Here is a 19,442-nt window from a genome sequence, read left to right as displayed (position 1 = left end):
AGGCTTACAATAGAAAAAAAAGTATACAAATACATATCTCCTAAGGAGAATAGGGATTTTAAACTTTGACCAAACACATTTTAATGAAATAATTAACAATTTAATGAAAAACTTTGAGTAAATCCTGGAGCATAAACCAAGATTATGCTTTGAAATTTCAAATTTTCAGTAATTCTTCATAGCTTTGAAACACCTTTGAAAGCAAACATAATTTTAAAAATGTTGGTATATGGTTTTATGACATTTACTTAAAATTTAAAAACCAAAATGAAAGCCAACCATTTTTATTTGGGATTAAAGAATTGCCATTCACACAGCACAAATTCAGGCAGAAACCCATATAGTATCCCAGTGATTGGGTGAAGATGAAGGGATTTTATGAGAATAAAAGAAGAAAGAATTTCTGTTGGCCCTGAAAGGCGGAGGTACTCTTTACCTATGCACGGTTGGTTACTGATTATATCTTCAAATAGAGAGTCCATAGTGATCAGTCCTTGTGGTCAGGATCTGCAACCCTGCTGGCTTTACAAACATTTGTTTATGAGACACTGTTGCTTTGGCTTAGACAAAAGTAGTTTTGCCCAGTTAAAACATCCCAAGGTTCCAGAAGCAAGACATGCAAGGATGTTTCTCTAGAACAGCTGCTCTGGCTCCACTTATAAATCACTTCACTTACGTCAGCTTTCACAATGATTTCTTTTCTTTTTTTTTAAAAAAATATATATTTTATTGATTTTTTTACAGAGAGAAAGGGAGAGGGATAGAGATTAGAAACATCGATGAGAGAGAAACATCGATCAGCTGCCTCCTGCACACCTCCTACTGGGGATGAGCCCACAACTAAGGTACATGCCCTTGACCAGAATCGAACCTGGGACCTTTCAGTCCGCAGGCTGACGCTCTATCCACTGAGCCAAACAGGTTAGGATTGATTTCTTTTCCTTTTATATTAATCATCTGGTTTGGGCTTTGTAAAAAAGTATGTTTTTCACTCATGAAGAGTTCAAACTTTTTTTTCCTATTATTGGCTATCTTTTAAAAATACCCAGAATGCTTTCATTTGCATCTTAAGTCTTAAATTTATGGAAAACTTCATATGTTTGTTTATATTTCAATCACTAGTATATTTTAAGTTACATATACACAACAGTGTGCATAGGAAATACTATCAGCTGGATATTTTTTACAAGTCCAAAGATTTGGTTAGTGTAGACAAAAGTGGATTCTATGGAATGTAACCTCATAGAGTGATCTGGTCATAATTTCTTCACTGGGCAGATCACGGTGAGTAGTCATACCCACACACACAACTATTTTTTGGTGAAAGATTTACCTTTGTCTTAAGGAATCTCTGCCCATGTTTTAGGGCATCAAGGTTAACACACCTTTGAATTAACCACCCTCAACAGAGTAACTATCCTGTAAACCATCTCTACCTTGCTTTCTCTCACTTTCATGTAATCTTTCTTACATTCCCTACTTAATTTCAAATGCATAAAAGTGACTTGCAAAATTATCATTCTCTGAAGTATGTGAGATCCTGTGTCCAGTCCATTGTCACCAGTTTGGCTGAAATAAACAGAAATATGTTCTACAGGTTTGGGCCTTTCTTGTGTCAAATTAGAAATAAGTTCTCAAGAAAGCAAACGGAAATTACTTTCTGGTCCTTACTTTCTTCCATTGTTTAAAATATCACGGTACCAAAATACTTAAAGGCTCCTTAAGAAATATAATAAAACTCTTTCTTGCTATTGGGTCTTTTTTTTAATTATCTACCTTTTTTTTTTTTCTATTGGGTCTTGTAAGCTGAACATGCTGTTCAAGATGGTGACATAGGAGGATCCTAAACTAACCTCTTCTCCAACACATCAAATCTACAGCTACACAGAACAATTCCTCTGAAAGAGATCCAAAAGCTAGCTGACCAACTTCTACACATAAGGTGGAGAAAAACCCACTCGAAATGGGAAGGAGAACCTGAAACACAATCTCTCCATACATCTCACCCATGGCACGGCGACCCACAATCAGGCGGCAACACACATCTCTGAACTTCTCCCTGAGGAGTGAAGTGTTTGAACTTCACAGCTGGTACCCCATCTTTTAAGTCCAACACCTGAGAGATGGGCCCCTCAAACATCTGGCTTTGAAAGCAATGGGGCTTATGTCCATGAGACTCACAAGGCTATAGTGAACTGAGCTATAGTACTTAAAGGGCATAGCCAACTGGCTGTGGCTATGCCTGCCCCCCACCCCCACCCCCGGCCAGGGTACAGTGCAGAGGTAGCCTACTGAAACACACACGTCTTTCTGTGAAAGAGATCTGTTTACTTATCTTAAAAGCTAAAACCTGACTTCCCGTCAAGATTGTAGAATAGGTGAACTCTGTGCTCATCTCCTGCTATGAAAATCACAAATTAAATTATAGCACAACCATTCTTGAGAACCATCTGAAAACTAGCAGATCAGAAATCCTATAAAGGATTTAACCACCCTCAAGAGAGTACATAGCCCTGACTTGGTTGGGTGTCATCCCGTGCACCAAAAGGTTGCTGGTTCCATTTCCGCTCAGGGCATATGCTGGGTTGTGGCCTCAAACCCAGGTAAAGGGTGTGCAGGGGAATCCTATGAATGTTTTGCACTCACATTGATGTTTCTCGCTTGCTCTCCCTCTCTCTTCCTCTCTATTTAACATTTCTTTTTTTTTTTTAATCTTTAAAAAAACAAGATAGGGTGCTCTCCCTCCAGGGAGCTCGCCCTTGCCTTCCTCCCCTCCTCCTCCACATTACCATCAGCTTCCTCACTCCCAAACTCCAAGGGCCCTTCCTTTACCTCCATAACTTGTTTGCTTCTTGGAATTACTTTTCTACCTTTACAATTTACCGAATAAATGTTCTCTTATAAAACAAAACAAAACAAACAAAACAACAAAAAACACCCACAAAATAGTACATAAATGATTTAAAGGAGAAGCCATGTCAAGACTAGTAGAAGGGGCAGAGATGCTGAACTGGCAGGTCCCACACCCGCAGGGTGGCAATTGACAATTGAGAGGGCTATTTTAGCCCCAGAGGTCTGCCCTAAGGATGGAGGAGTCTCAGCTCCACACCAGGTGCTTCAGGTTGGGGCACCAGTACCAGGAAAAGGAGTCCCCATAACATCTGCCTGTGAAAAAATGGGGGGGGGGGGGGCGGAATTATAACGTCCCATTGAGACAGAGGGCTGCGGGAGACCTAGGTACTGCAGGTCTTACAGGGATCGTAAACAGATGCGCTTGGCTCAAAAACTCACTGGCTCCGGATCTCAGTATGGGAACATCAGGTCAAAAGTGCCAGGAAAAAAAATGGGAAGGAACTAAGTTGACAAGCTTCAGGGGTCGGACAGGGAGGCAGGGGTCAGGGAAACATTCTCTGGGGACCAAAGTGCTGGCAGATGCCATTGTTCTTTTTTTGAACTCGCCTCCCAAACAGCCAGCCAGTTACAGGCAGGCTCCAAATCTGAGCTCTCCATTAACCTGGGTAACACGGCTCACCACACCCCAGTGATTCCCTGAAGCTCGGTACCACCCAAACACACTAGCCCAAGCCTCTCCCAGTAGCTACTCCACACAACTGGTCTACCTCGGCTTGTGGTGTGGACTTTCCTAAAAATCTCTCAAATTTCCACAAACTCCAAACAGGCAGTGGTAGGCCTCAGTGTGCCCGTCCCTACTGCCAAGCTGCCCCAGGCCCAAGCAGAAATGGACACTGATTTCAACTTGCACTGCAACTCCCTTGAGGCAGTCCCAAGGGTGGCATAAGTGGTGGCTATGCATGGGTTGGAACATAGTTGCAATTAAGTAGCCACAAGTTGACCAAAAGTGTTGGCTGGCCTCAGCATACACAATGGTGCCCAACAAAGAGTCACAGGCTTGGCACAAGTGGCAACAGGACTCAGTTCATAGCACCTCCAATCCCAGCACAAGTGGCAACCAACTGCAGATCATTTTGTAGCTACCAGGTGGTCCAAGCCCAGCTCAAGCAGTGGTGATCTTAGCCTGCACTAGAACACCTCCCAAGAGGCTACAGAACCCACACTCTTGGTGGCCAGCTCTAAGCCACACCAGAGCACCATCCAATGACATACCAAATAGCATACTTGGTTTGCACTAAAGTAACTTCTGCTTTGTGAGGTCAGCCTCCACAGGTCAGCTTGTCCACTACAGTCATGACCAGTCTTCACAGCCAGTCAGCCTGGGGATTAACCCCACCCACAAATATGCCAAGAAAATTCAAAGTTCAACTACAACAAATAAGCATACACAACCCACACAAGGGACACTCCTGGAGTACCTAGCTTAGGTTAGAAAGGAGACTATGCCATTCGTATCCACAGGACACCTATTACAGGAGGCCATTTTGCCAAGATCAGAAGATGTAGTAGATACTTAGAAACAAACACAGGAATCAGCCAAAATGAGGAGACAAAGAAACATGCCCCAAATGAAAGAACAAGACAAAACTTCAGACAAATAACTAAAGAACATGGAGACAAGCAATCTAGGAGGTATAGAGCTTAAAACACTGGTTTTAATGATGCTCAATGAACTTAGGAGAATAATAGATAAACTCAGTGAGAACATCAACAGAGAGAAAACATTAAAAATAACATTAAAACCCCACTTAAAATGAAAATACAATAACAAATAAAGAATACATCACAGGGAATAAACAGCAGATAAGATGAAGCAGAGAACTGAATCACAGCAATCTGGAATCTGGAAGACAATGTAACAGAAAATACCCAATTGGAACTGCCCCAATTTTTTTTTTTAAAAAGAACTTGAGAGACCTCTAGGACAACATCAAACATACCAACATTCACACCATAGGATGACCAGAAGAAGAAGAGAGAGAACAAATAATTGAAAACCTACTTGAGGAAATAATGACTGAGCTCTGTCTGGGTTGCTCAGTTGATGGGAGCCTCATCCCATACACTAAAAGCTGTGGGTTTGATATTGATCCCCGATCAGCACACATACCTAGGTTGTGGGTTTGATTCCCAGTTGGGGCATGTATGGGAGGCAACCAATTGATGTTTCTCTCTCACATTGATGTTTCTCTTTCTCCCCCTTCCTCTCTCTCTAAAAATCAGTAATCATATCCTTGAGTGAGGATTAAAAAGAATAAATAAATAAATAAATAAATAAAATATAAAGTAAGAAATAATGACTGAAAACTTTCCTATCCTGTCCATTGAAATAGACATACAAATCCAAGAAGTGCAGAGAGTTCACAACAAGATGAATCCAAAGAAACCCACACCAAGACACATCATAATTAAAATTACAAAGGTTGAAGACAAGTAATGTTAAAAGCAGCAAGAGAAAATAATGTTTTATAAAAGGGAGCTGTCATAGGACCATCAGCTGATTCTTCAACAGAAATTTTGTAAGCCAGAAGAGATTGGCATGAAATACTCAAAGTGATAAAAGGCAAGAGCCTTCAACCAAGATTGCTCTACCCTTCATTTAGAATCAAAGGAGAGATGGTTTCTCAGAGATAAAAAAAGCTAAGGGACTTCATTACCACGAAACCAGCAACACAAGAAATGTTCAAAGGCAAAAAGGGGCATGTTTCAATAATTCCTTTTACAAGTGAGGGAATGTCCCCAGAAATCCCAGCAGACCTCCCTTCATTCAGGCAACTTGTCAGTACCCTTCTCCTCCCTCTCAGTGTCACCCTGGCAGTGGATCTGCTTTGTTTACTGATAACAAAAAAAGAAAAGAAGAATGTTTTTATTACCTCCAAGCTGAGTGCTCGCAGGGCCCACACATCCGTCCCTGGAAGATGGCACCAGCACCCTGTCCCCAGCCTCATGCATCCTCAGCGGAACCCAGGACTGCATGCCAACTGCATTATTCCTCCCAGCCCCTGGAATGAGGAGCAGAGGGAGGGAGGAAGACTGTCCTAGTTCAGAGGGAGGGCTGGCGAGTCTCCCCAAAGCTTCCTTCTTCCCTGGAATTACAGGGGCCCCTGAGTCTGGCCACAGGAGATCTGGCAGCCCAGGCAAAAGGGCAAGGGTGGCCTCGTAGCTCCACAGAAGTAAGCCCACCCAGGTGGCACGTGTCCTCTTCCATGAGGCACACCAGCTCCCAGAACAACCCTGATCCTAGGTATCACTGTGCTGACAGCGGGACCCAGGAGAACTTGTACAGGTCATGGGCTCCTTGGGAAGCGGGAGCGGGGTCCTATCTGGTTTGGTACCCACGTGACCTAGCGCGATGCCTGGCTCATAGTAAGCTCTCAATGCACACGTAGAGAGCTAACGGAATAAAACTGAAGGACAGTGACAGGGAAGGAAGGGGGCAGGGGTGTATTTCCTGCGAATCTGTTGGAGGAGTACATGCTATTAGTGACGCCGCCGAGGAAAACAGTTCTGTCTCCGATGTAGAGCATCATCACCTGAGCAGCTTTTGAAAATGGTTAACTGTTTCGGCTGTGCTTCCAGGCAGGTAGTCAAGGGTCAGCCCGTGTGGGCGCGGGCGGAGCCTGAGCTGCCAGCGACCAGGTGGGTGGGTTAGATGTTGTCCAGGCCACGCCCCATTCCCTCCGGGGCTAACGCTCCGCCCCCCGGGCGCCGAGGCCCCGCCTTGCAGCCTGCCATTGGCCCGCCCGACCATGACGTCACCACTGTGACCACGCCCAGCAGCGGTACCGCCCTGGACACTTCTTGAATCTGGGGATTGTTGCGTGTTGATAGCTGCTCTCAAAAAGGTAAACGCTTGCTGTCCCCTCAGGTTTCCTACCGACCTCTTGGAAAATGATGGCATCTTCTGAGCTGCGCTGGCCACCTCCTCACCGCCACGGGAGTGCCTTTTCTTTTTGGTGCTCCCCTGGGATCCTGTTGGTGGCCCTAGGGCTCCTGCTGCCCATGTGCTCTGGTAGGGGGATGGGAAAGGTGTGAGCTCTGGAGGCAAACTGGAGAGAGGGAGCTGGCCGACCGACCGACCGACCGGAGCCGAGGCGGGTGGGGATGGGGAGAGGTTTGCTTTGTGGGTCGGGTAGGAAGCACGGGCTTGGTTAACCAGGTTGGTGCCGGTGGAGCCCTGCTTAGGATGGCCTTTCATTGGTACCTAAAAAGCTACTGCAAGGCCCGCGGAGGGAGGGCGAGAGAGGCTCTGCCTTCCCGAGTTTGCAGGGCTCTCATATCACCACTGTATTCTGGTACAGTGTGCTTGCTGATCAGTATTCTGGTTACTGATCATTAAACAGTTCATTTCTAGGAGGGAGGGAAGGGGACCGCGGTGGTAAGGAGAAAACCAAAGGAAATTTTTAAAGAAGGATCAAGTTTAGAAGAGGCTTCAAATTAGAGTTGAAGGACACTGCGCATGCTATTTGGAATAGAGGAAAATGAATGGAATGTAGGGTGCAACATGGGAGAGAACACAACTAGACATGAAGGGGATGAAAGACAAGGTTTAAGGTTGAAACGTAAAATCAAGATAAAATAAAACTTAGAGAAAGTAAAAAAGGAGAAATCACTAAGCTGGGCGGGGAAAACTGCGTGGATAAAACAAACATTTCGCTCTTGAAGCAGCTCAGGAGAAGGGTTTGTAGGCAGCCTTGCGCCTGGGAGGCTTGCATCTCAGAGGTAAATGCTGCGAAGCTGCAGACTGGGAAAACTTGTTGTGTTTCCAGGAGTAATCTCATTCCTCCAAAACCCACAATGTATTGTTACAAGAGGTCTCTTCTGCCTATTTTAGGTCTTTCCTCTCTTTCTAATTAAAGAAACGGAGATCAACAAGTGCTTACACAGTGTTTCTTCGTTTCCTTTGTGTGCAAATTACCATACAAAGGCAGCAGTCCTTTTCCTATCAGTTGCTAGATTACCAGGATACTGGCAGATAGAAGAAATTACCTATCCAGTGGTCGGCAAAGTCATTAGTCAACAGAGCCAAATATCAACAGCACAACGATTGAAATTTCTTTTGAGAGCCACATTTTTTAAACTTAAACTTCTTCTAACGCCACTTCTTCAAAATAGACTCGCCCAGGCCGTGGTATTTTGTAGAAGAGCCACACTCAAGGGGCCAAAGAACCGCATGTGGCTCGCGAGCCACAGTTTGCCGACCACGGACCTATCCAAATCCTTTCCCAGCGCCTAGAGTTTCAAATGACTATTGCATCTTCTTTATCATCGTCTCTATTCTACAGCAGTGGTTTAGTACTAACTTCTTTTTTTTTTTTTTTTTAATATATTTTATTGATTTTTCACAGAGAGGAAGGGAGAGAGATAGAGAGCTAAAAACATCGATGAGAGAGAGACATCGACCAGCTGCCTCCTGCACACCCCCCACCGGGGGATGTGCCCGCAACCAATGTACATGCCCTTGACCGGAATCGAACCTGGGACCTTCCAGTCCGCAGGCCGACGCTCTATCCACTGAGCCAAACCGGTTTCGGCCTAACTTCTTTTGAATAGCTACTATGGGGGGACATACTGTGCTAGGTATTTTGGCCACATGGATGGATGAAGTCAGCCATGCTAACTAGTGAACACAAAAACATGTGCCTGAGAGATCCAGACAGAAGAGAGTCCAAGAATAGGGGACCGTTCATTGCCTCTTCGGGGAGGGAGAATATGTTTCCTAGGGATATTGAACAGGTAAGTCTACAAGGTAAGAGCTGAGCAGGAGTTGCAGCTGAGCAGGGAGGAAAGGTGTTCAGAGCTTAGGGAGCAGCTAGAGCAAAGACTCAGAGATGTGACAAGGCTCAAGGCATTCATAGACTCTCAAGCTATCCAGTGTGGCAGCAGTAGGGCAACGGAGGCAAGAGAAAGACACAGAACAAGATCTGCTTTTAAAATGTATTCGCAGAGCTATATGCACCCCTATGTTCATTGCAGCATTATTCACGGTGGCCAAAACATGGAAACAACCAAAGTGTCCTGTGATAGAGGACTGGATGTGGTGCTTATACACAAGGGGATACTACTCAGCCGTAAGAAAGGATGAAATAGCACCATTTGCAGCAAGATGGATGGACCTTGAGAACATTATGCTAAGTGAAATAAGTCCGTCAGGAAAAGCTATGAGCCATATGACTTCACTCATATGTGGGATATAAAACTGAAACTCGTGAACACAAACAGCAGTGTGGTGCTTTCCAGAGGGAAAGGGGTGGGGGTAGGGGGTGAGGAATGTCCTAATATATGGTGACAGAAGACTTGACTTTGGGTGGTGAGCACATGGTGCAATATACAGATCATATAACACGGAAACCCATACCTGAAACCTATATGTTCATGTTGACCAAAGTCACCCCAGTCAAGGACCTTTCCATTCATTTTGTACTAACTACCTGCTGCCCAACCACAGTCCCTGGCTGATGGAAAAGATAAAACACTTTTCTTTTTCATGTTCTTATTATTTTATGCCCAGATGCCTGTGATGCTCCAGCTAGTTTTCAAACTATGGTGTTGAACGGTCCTCCTAAAGCATCGTATGGTCCTGGAGACACAGTAGAATTTAAGTGTCAAGTAGGATACAAGCGTATTGTACCTTTGGTCCCCACCACTGCTGTTTGCCAGCCTGATAACACATGGGCACCTCCTCTCCAGGAGGCTTGTGAAGGTAAGTACACAAAGCTTTTATTTGTATTGCTCTGGATATTGTCACACATTTTAGACTGCACAGTCAGTCCGCTATTACCATGATGGCTTGCCCATGGCAACGGAGATTCTAGATAGTAATGTCTTTGAAAATCTCCTGGGAATCTTTTTCTTGGCAATTGCTTGTCAGGGTCAATGTGAATCTTAAGTTTGGGCTTTAAATAGTTAAATGGCTTTAAAAGAGCGACATCAAATTTTGGTTTGGATTCACTTGCGTTGAAATTGGCATATAACAACACATTTGAACTTTTTCTTTTAGAAAAGATATGTCCGACGCTAGAAGAGCCCCTCAATGGCCAAATAGTCTTTGTAGCTTATGTAACCGCAAATTCCAAGTTTGGTTCTCAAGCTCACTATCTTTGCAATGAGGGGTAAGTTGCTCCTTAGAGGAATATAGTAAATGTTACTGATTCTATTTTCGGTTTGCTTCTCTTCTTCAGCATTCCCATAATGTTGAGTTCATCTTGCTTTCTGTGTGACAAGTTGTACTTCCAGCCAATCAACTCTTGGGCTTTTTACGCAGACTGAGAAGATGTGTAATGAATAGAAATTAAAAGTGAAGGAAAGGAAACTTCTATAATACTACATGCAAGAATAAGCCTATCATTAGCATTAAACTTGTAGTAATCATGATGACATTACTTTAACAACAAAGTGTATCCTATTTAAAATGGACAACTCACAGAGTTGAAGGAGGGCTTATAGAATTGGTAGGTAGGTTTACCCACCAAAGATATTGTTCATGGAGATAATTCTGTAAAGTGTTACCAGGTGAACATTGACCTGGTTAGCCTGGACAGTAATATTGATCAAAATCCTTTTGTTGGAAAACATGAGTTTTGAGACAGCTATAAAGGAGTGAAGGTCTAAAAACAAGTACTGAACACTTAATAGTAGTAGCCTTTGTTCTCTTGGGCTCTTTTAATCCTTTATAATAAAAAGCTAATATGCTAATTGACCAGCCAGATGACCTTCTGGACGATCATCTGGACAACCTTCCGGATGAAGCTGGGGCTGCAAGGGCCAAGGCAGCAGCAGGGGCTGCAAGGACCGAGCCCCTTGCATGAATTTCATGCACTGGCCTCTAGTAGTATATATTTAGACATTTATAAAAATGTGCATTGACAGGGTAAATGTAATACACTATAAAAAAGCAACTGATTTTTGATATTGACTTTGTATTCTGCTACTTTGCTGCATTAATTTATTTGTTCTAACAGCCTTGCATGTGTGTGTGTGTGTGTGTGTGTGTGTGTGCGTGCGCGCACGCGCACACAGTCTTTAGGGTTTTCTTTCTTTCTTTCTTTTTTTAATCCTCACGTGAGGATATTTTTCCATTGATTTTTAGCAAGAGTGGAAGAGAGAGGAAAAGACAGAGAGAAATATAGAAATATCAATGTGAAAGAAATACATCAACTGGTTGCCTCCTGAAGGAGCCCTGACTAGGGCCCGGGCCAGGGATGAGCCTGCAACCAAGGTAGGTGCCCTTGACCAGAAATGAATCCAGGATCCTTTGGTCCACAGGCTGACACTCTATCCACGAAGCCAAACCATCTAGGGTGGGTTTTCTACATATAAGATTTTTTTATTTGCAAACAGTGATCATTTTATATCTTCATAACCCATTGAGCTGCTTTTTATTTCTTGTCTAGTTTCTCTGACTAAACTTCCAGTACTATGTTGATTAGAAATGGTAAAAGTGGGCATTCTTGTGTTATTCCTGATCTTAGAAGAAAAGCTTTTGGATTTAAACCACCAAATAGGATGTTCGCTGTAGGTTTTTCATCTATGGCGTGTATTATCTTGAGGTACTTACCATCTGTTCCTGGTTTGTTGAGTATTTACTAAGCAAGAGTGTTGAATCCTGACAAATGCTCAATTGAAATGATCATGTAGATTTACCTTCATTATGTTGATATGGCAGATTATATAGATGGATTTTCATATGTTGAGATACCCTTGCATTCTGGGAATAAATCTCACTTGTGCAAGGTGGATAATCTTTCTGATTTCTGTCTGCTATAATTAGTTGCAGATTTTTGCATCAAGGTTCATAATGGATACTATTCTGTAGTTTTCTTTTCTTGTAGTGTCTTTCTCTGTTGTTAGCATCACAGTAATGCTATTCTCTTAGAATAAGTTCTGAAGGCTTCCATCCTCTGTAGGACCTGCTCAAAAGAGGAAGTTTTCCTTCCTCTTTTGAACATCTCCTTGAGTCACAGTTTGTTGGTGTATTCACATTTCTTCTTTAAAGCAGTTGATAGCACTGGGTTGCAAGCAAGCATAACATTTGGGTCATATAGTCTATGGCCATTGTATTTCAGGGGAGTTGGCAGAAAAGGTTCATAGAGTCCACCCTACAGGCAAAGCACCAAAGTGCAGGGTGGGCTGTTTCTGGATATTACAGTCTGACAGAGTGGGATCTTCCTCCAAACATGCCCCCAAAAGCAGGTGCTGTTTGCCTGGAAAGATGCCCTCCTTGTCTTAAATTTTAGCTTTGACATTCTCAAAGGTGTCATTGGCCTCAAACTTGAGAGTGCTGGCCTTGCCCTTCAGGATACTCAGAAAGATCTGCCTTTCTGTGTCTGCCACTTCATGAAGAAAAAGAGGACAGCAAAACTAAAAACCACCGACTTGCTACCAGATTTGCTGTTAAAGACAGCTGTTTTAAAGTCTTTGTCTAGTAGATCTTTCCTCAGGTGTGTTTTTTTCAGGAATACTTTTTATTGATTTACTTTTTCTTTGAATAGGCCATAGTCTCCTGTTTCTTTGTATGTCTTGTGATTTTTTTTGTTGTTGAACTGAACATTTGAATCTAATAATGGGGAAACTATGGGAATCAGATGGCCATCCTTTTATAGTTTTTTTTTTATTATTATTATTTTTTTTTCATAGGGTGTGTCTGTGTTGAGGATTAGCCTGACAGGTAAACTAAATGTTTTCTCAGATTTTTTTTTCTGAGCCTTTCTCAGGGCATGCATAATCACTTCCTAATTTTCCTCACATATATAGTTGTTTTGAAATGTCCCAGGTTTTAATATCTGGCTCCTGAAAGGGGAAATCACAAGGCATGAAGAAGAAATCATTGGAATTCACCTCAGTCAGCAAGAAAAGGCTTACACGTTGGAGAAGTGAGATATGACAACAATGGCTGCCCATGTCTTTGTCTGCTTCTCTGTGACCAGAAAGATCCATCAGTGATAAAAGCAGGGGCCCCTGATATTTGGAGAACACAGGCCTTTTAGCCCATGCTGGCTCCTTCAGTCTGCTGATAAACTGCTTGAGGAGCACAGCTGCATGCTGTGAGAGTGGGATGGGTAGCTTCCACTGTGCTAAGAGCTGAAATTGACCAATATTAGTGCAATTTACCTGCCCAAGTCTTTCCTGGAAGTTGCAAGCCTTCAACAAACTCCAGAGTTTCAAAACAGTGACATTAGGCAGATTCTAGTAGAAAATGTTGTCAAAATGGGTGAGCGATTCTTGAAGCTTCCTACCCATCATCATTCCAGAATCCTTTCCTAATAGATTATAATATAGAATCAATGAATAAGGCTAGTGGGAAAAGTCAGCTGGAAATGTGTACAGGCCGTTTTACCGACTCTATTTTAATTTGATCAAGTGCAAATATGCAGTCAATAGCTACATAGAGAGAGAGCCTGCTTGGCACCTTGTGGAGGTTAAAACATAGATTATTCTCAACGAAGTGTCAGCCTTATTGAGAAGTACAATATATACCGAAAGGTGTCAAAGGAAAATAGTAAATGATAAGAACCAAAGAAGTAAATTTACTCTTAAGGAGAGTTCAGAAGGAGGAGAGAGTTCTGTGAATTTAAATCATGAGCTATTCTGTCGAGGAGTTCTCCTGAGCTGTTACTGGGAAGACATTCTGATCTGAAGAACATTTCACCATACCTAAAACTTACATAGTCTCAGATGCTACTTTATCTACTACTCAAAACAACCCCAGCAATGGAAGCTAAAGAGAAAATAAACAAATGGGACTACATCAAAATAAAAAGACTTTTTACAGCAAAAGAAACCATCAACAAAACAACAAGAAAGCCCACTGTATGGGAGAACATATTTGCAAATGTTATCACTGATAAAGGTTTAATCTCCAACATCTACAGGCAGCTTATACAACTTAATAAAAGGAAAATAAATAATCCAATAAAAAAAATGGGCAATGGACCTAAATAGAATCTTTTCAAAAGAAGACAGAAGGAAGGCCAAGAGACACATGAAAACATACTCAGAGTCACTAATTATCTGAGAGATGCAAATCAAAATGACAATGCGGTACCATCTCACACCTGTCAGAATAGCTATCATCAACAAATCAACAAATGACAAGTGTTGGCAAGGATGCAGAGAAAAAGAAACACTCGTGCACTGCTGGTGGGAATGCAGACTGGTGCAGCCACTCTGGAGAACAGTATAGAGTTTCCTCAAAAAACTAAAAATGGAACTCCCATTTGACCCAGTAATCCCACTCCTAGGAATATATCCTAAAAAAGTAGAAACACCAATCAGAAAGGATATTGCACCCCTATGTTCATAGCAGCACAATTTACAATAGCTAAGATTTGGAAACAGCCTAGGTGCCCATCAGCAGATGACTGGATCAGAAAACTGTGGTACATCTACACAATGGAATACTATGCTGCCATAAGAAAGGGATTCTTACCATTTGCAGCAACCTGGTTGGAATTGGAAAACATTATGCTAAGTGAAATAAGCCAGTCAATGAAAGAAAAATACCACATGATCTCACTCATTTATGGATAATAAAGAACATTATAAACTGATGAACAAAAAGATAGATACAGAGACAGTAAAGCATCAAACAGACTGTCAAATTACAGCGGGAAGGTTAGGGAGAGGTGGGGGAGATAAGAGATCAACCGAAGGACTTGTATGCATGCATATAAGCATAACCAACGGCCGTAAAACTCTGGGGGGTGAGGGCATGTATGGGAGTGAGGTGAGGGGAGGGCAATGGTAAGATATGTACACATATAATACCTTAAAAAATGAAAAAAGTTAAAAAAAAAGAAAAACATCCCAGGAGCGATATAGTATTATACTGTTTTCATAGACAAGGAAACTGAGATATAGAAACATGAAGGGACATGCGCATGCTCAAATAACAAGCCAGGCTTGGAGCTGGGATTGGAATCCAGGCAGGTCAGCGCTAGGGCCAGATCTCTCTGCTCAGTTGGTGTATGACTGAGCCGAATGGCATGAGCAGGTTCAGAGAAGTGAATGTTGATGTGCCTCCTGAAGACAGAAAAGAGGCCAGATTGCCAGGCACGACAGACTTTGTAGACATTTTTCTCCAGACCAATGTGTGTTCAAATGCAGAATCTCTTCCATTGAATTGCAGGTTTGTTTAGCACGTTCAATATAGTCTGTTTAAGAAACTTCTCCCTCAAGCCCACTGAAGTGCACAAAAACAACCATATAACATTTGTCTTTGTAATTATGTATTTCTTCTTAACTGATAAAGAAAACCGTATTTTTTTTCCGTTCTCATTCAGTTATTACTTAGTTGGACTAAAAAATCGATATTGTGAAATTTCTGGAAATGTGGAATGGAGTGGTAGTCCCCCACACTGTGCAAGTAAGTATATTCTCTATTTAGAATTTTGAGCAGTAGTTCTCAAACTTTTGGCCGTGGCTTGACTTCATGCTTTTACATTTTAAAAGACCCCACAGAGCTTTTCTTCAGGTGGGATATGGCTATTGCTATTCCATTATATTGGAATTAACCCTGAAAAGTTTTAAAAATAATTATTTATTAATTCATTGAGAACAGTAAGTACAATATGCATTAATATATACAACATATTTTTTTAAAGGAAAACCATAATTTTCAAAAAGTGAGAATAGTAGCATTGTTTTATGTGTTTGCACACTCTTCAATATGTGGCTTCATTGTAGACCTCAGGATTGGGCTATTGCATTAACACACCATTTGTACCTTTGGCAGATTGTACTACATACTCTTAAGGATGAAAAAGATATTACATTTTTTCATAGAATTTTTGTTCCAAATGGATATTGAATATGCAACTAGATTATAGAACTCACATGGTTAATGAATCTATTGAAGACAGTTCAGAAGACATTACTAATGCTGTCTTAATCTTTTACCTTTTCTTTTGCCTTTCCTATCCTCTTTTTAAGGGATTTTGTGTCAACCACCTCCACAAATACCCAATGGAGAATTCAGCAATAGCCAAAAGGATACATTTGAATATAGTGAAGTAGTAACTTACCGTTGTAAACCTTCGAATGGGACAGATGAATATTCACTTGTTGGAGAGAGCAAGCTTGTTTGTTCTGGGCGTAATAAATGGAGTAGTAACCCTCCCGAGTGTAAAGGTAATAATATTTCCATTTCTTTCTTTCAAATTACTTTACCAAAAAAGTAAACAAAACAGTCATATGTTCTTGCTCCTCCTGTTAAATTGGCTTCTAAATTAATTTACAATAGGCCAAATAAAAAAATAGCTCTAATTGTAGAGTTCCCAATCCTTCGCCCCACCTGTTTTTGGTATTTCACTGTATACCTTGTGATTTACTATGTATTGCATGGATTAAGACTTTTTTGCTTGAAAGCACCACAAAACACACACTGGCTTAAAAATAAAGTGTTATCTGATAGTACAGGACCTGACGAAAATCAACTACATGAATCTCACAGCTAACATTATACTTAATGTAATAGAGTAATTTATTTCCCCCTAACGTTGAAACAATACAAGGATGTCTATTCTTACCACTCTATTCAGCATTGTATTGAAGGGCCTCGCCAGACAATAATGCAAGATATGGAAACAGGCAAACATAGTGGGAATGAAGAAATGAAATAGACTTTATTCACTTATGGCATGATTATCTTTTTGGAAAATAGGAAAGACTGAAGTTTTAGATAAGAACTGAATGTGCAGTAATAAATTCCATGTCTATTTACTAGCAGTAATCTATTAGAAATTAAAACTTAAAAAATATTTTTATTGATTTCAGAGAGGAAGGAAGAGGGAGAGAGAGAGAGAGAGAGAAAGAAACATCAATGATGAGAGAGAATCACTGATCAGCTGCATCCTGCACGCTCCACACTAGGGACTGAACCCAGAATCTGGGCATGTGCCCTGACCAGGAATCGAACAGTGACCTTCTGGTTCATAAGTCAAATGCTCAACCACTGAGCCACGCTGGTCATGCAGCCTTTCCATTTTATAAACACATCCCAGTTCATGTATGTTGTTGCTATCCAAAAAACTTTTTCTTTCATATCTTTGCATGGCTAGCTTCTTTTCAACTTGAGCTCAAGTATAACCTTCTCACAAGTCTTTTCTGAAAAGCAGCGTACTGTAATCAGTGTCAGCATGAATTTTTTTTAAACCCTAAATTAAGGAGAATCAGAAGTTGCTTTTGAAATTGCCCAGAATTTGTATCTGGTAGTCAAACCTTTTCAAAATTTGCCACTATTGAAAAAACACATAAGAAACTAACCGGTTTGGCTCAGTGGATAGAGCGTCGGCCTGCAGCCTCAAGGGTCCCAGGTTCGATTCTGGTTAAGGGCATGTACCTTGGTTGCGGGTACATCCCCAGTAGGGGGTGTGCAGGAGGCAGCTGATTGATGCTTCTCTCTCATCGATGTTTCTAACTCTCTCTCCCTCTCCCTTCCTCTCTGTAAAAAGTCAATAAAATATTTTTTTAAAAAAGAAACTAATAATCTATCATGATAGTCTGTTCTAGGTGGGCAAAGGTTATTCAATATCTCTATATCTGTTTCCCTGGAATTGAAGTCTTTTATTTAATTAATATCCTGACTTCCATTTCTTATCTCTTTGTTCCCAGTGGAAAGTACTACTTTGCAGTAACATTTCTGCCCTAGGTTAAAACAATCAATTTTCCATTAATTCTGGAATTTCTTTGCTTTTCAGTGGTCAAATGTCAATATCCAGTACTCAACAATGGGAATATCGTTTCTGGACTTGGGAAAAAATTTTACTACAAATCTGAGATTACAGTTGAGTGCCAGAAGGGATTTTACCTTGAAGGCAGCAAGACAGTTGTCTGTGGAGTTAACAATAATTGGGATCCCGAGTTGCCAAAATGTGTTAAAGGTACAAAAAGTGTCTTTTTCTTTCTTTCTTATTTTATTTTATTTCTTTGACATTAAATATCAGTGATACAGAATAACTGAAAAGAAGCAAGTAATTTTTGTATTTTACTCTGTGTTGTATTCATTTCCAAAACAGAGGTATGACATATAATTTATGTTTTGATAGGCTCTTAACACATCATGTACATTACTGTGCCTACATTTCTGTTATTTGGTACTTTCGTGTATCAAAATGTATAGGAAAATTTTTTCAAATAAATTGAAGCATGGGAAACTTTACCTATATGAGTCAAGAATGAAAGGCATCATTTTGTATAAATGGAGATAATAACCAAGTGGTTATTTTTTTCAATGTCAACTCCTCCCAGGGAAAAAAACCTACACTTTTTCCTGTCTCAGGTTTAGTAACTTCCTGCTTTATTTTTCTAAATTGTTTAAATACCTATGGGTTTTTTTAAAAAAATCTTTTGATTATCTGGTGATTTGGTCATCCATCATCCTACATAATAAAAAGGTAATATGTAAATTACCATCACTCCGCTATGCCCACGATTGGGCCAGCAGGAGACACAGGGGGCGGGACTCAGGGTGGCCGGGGTGGTGATTGGGTCGGCAGGACGGCGGCGCGAGCTCAGTGTCTGTGCCATGGCTGTGCTGTGGCACAGAAGGGGCCTCTGGGCAGCGAGCCGGGCGTTTGGAGGCCCTGGCTGACGAGGCGGCATGGGCGGGCAGGCGGGCAGGCGGGCAGCGCGGCTCCCGGGGGAAGAGTCTGGCGGCAGTTGGGCCGCAGGAGCGTGCAGAGGTGTCCGCAGAGGACGCGGGTTTCTGCGCAGCCTGGGCCGGCCGAGAGAGGGCTCATGAGGGAGCCAGAAGGCAGAGGAGGCGGCGGAGGTGGCCCCAGCCTTCCTGGGCGGGAGGCGAAGGCAAGACCCCAGCCTGAGCTCAGGCCGAAGGAGGACCACGCCCCCGCCCCGCCTCGCCCTAGGGGCCCAGGGACTTCGGAGCTGCCGGCCACACCGGGTCCCGACCAGCGGACAGACAGCCTACACGCGCATGATTTAATCATGCGCTGGGCCTCTAGTTTTAATAATAAAAAGAAAAATAACATTTTTGCAGCTATTCTAGTTGTTATACTAGTGATTCTAAATTGATTTGCCATAGTCCGCAGATCTAAGTAAGTGTGTAAACTTGGGCAATAACATAAGCTTTACTAGTAAATGTGCTCACTTATATGTAAAATGATTTAATGTCTTCCTTCCTGGATAATAGAAAAGTTAAAATGGGTTGCACTTAAAGCACTTAGCACAGTGCCTATCATATAGGAAGCTTCCAGCATTATTCCAATCAATACATGGAGAGGAAGGTCCATGGCTTCCATGTATTCTGTTAGTGACTTTGCTCTTTCATTCATATTAAAAGAGATATGTTGATACCTTTAATGGGGTATTTTTCCATGACCACTTTAGTTCTTTTTATACAGCACCACTTAACCCTTTGCACTCACTTCCTTTTTTCTCGATTCCTTTATTCTACTCAGGATTTAATTTTTTAAATACCCCAGATTTTACAAAGTGCAGCAGTAGAATAAAAAACTGGAGTTTCTTTTCATACAAACTTATTTATTTGGATTTTTTTTATATTTCAAATACAT

General features: G+C 41.7%; 1 long non-coding RNA gene and 1 pseudogene across 1 annotated transcript; one reads left to right on the top strand and one right to left on the bottom strand.

The window, feature by feature from the left end:
- Positions 1-463: 463 nt before the first annotated feature.
- On the bottom strand, positions 464-6,571 carry LOC129148033 (uncharacterized). The gene is made up of 3 exons (XR_008555222.1): positions 6,388-6,571; positions 5,787-5,915; positions 464-518 (listed from the first exon to the last, which is right to left on the bottom strand). It is a non-coding gene; the product is annotated as an uncharacterized LOC129148033 (long non-coding RNA).
- Positions 6,572-6,804: 233 nt separating this feature from the next.
- Positions 6,805-19,442, top strand: part of LOC103304229 (membrane cofactor protein-like) — a 31,120-nt pseudogene continuing 18,482 nt past the window's right edge.

The sequence above is a fragment of the Eptesicus fuscus genome, chromosome 22 (assembly GCF_027574615.1).
Source record: "Eptesicus fuscus isolate TK198812 chromosome 22, DD_ASM_mEF_20220401, whole genome shotgun sequence".
Taxonomy (NCBI): Eukaryota; Metazoa; Chordata; class Mammalia; order Chiroptera; family Vespertilionidae; genus Eptesicus; species Eptesicus fuscus.
Note: the sequence above shows the minus strand (reverse complement) of the source record. Positions and strands in the feature narration are given on the sequence as shown.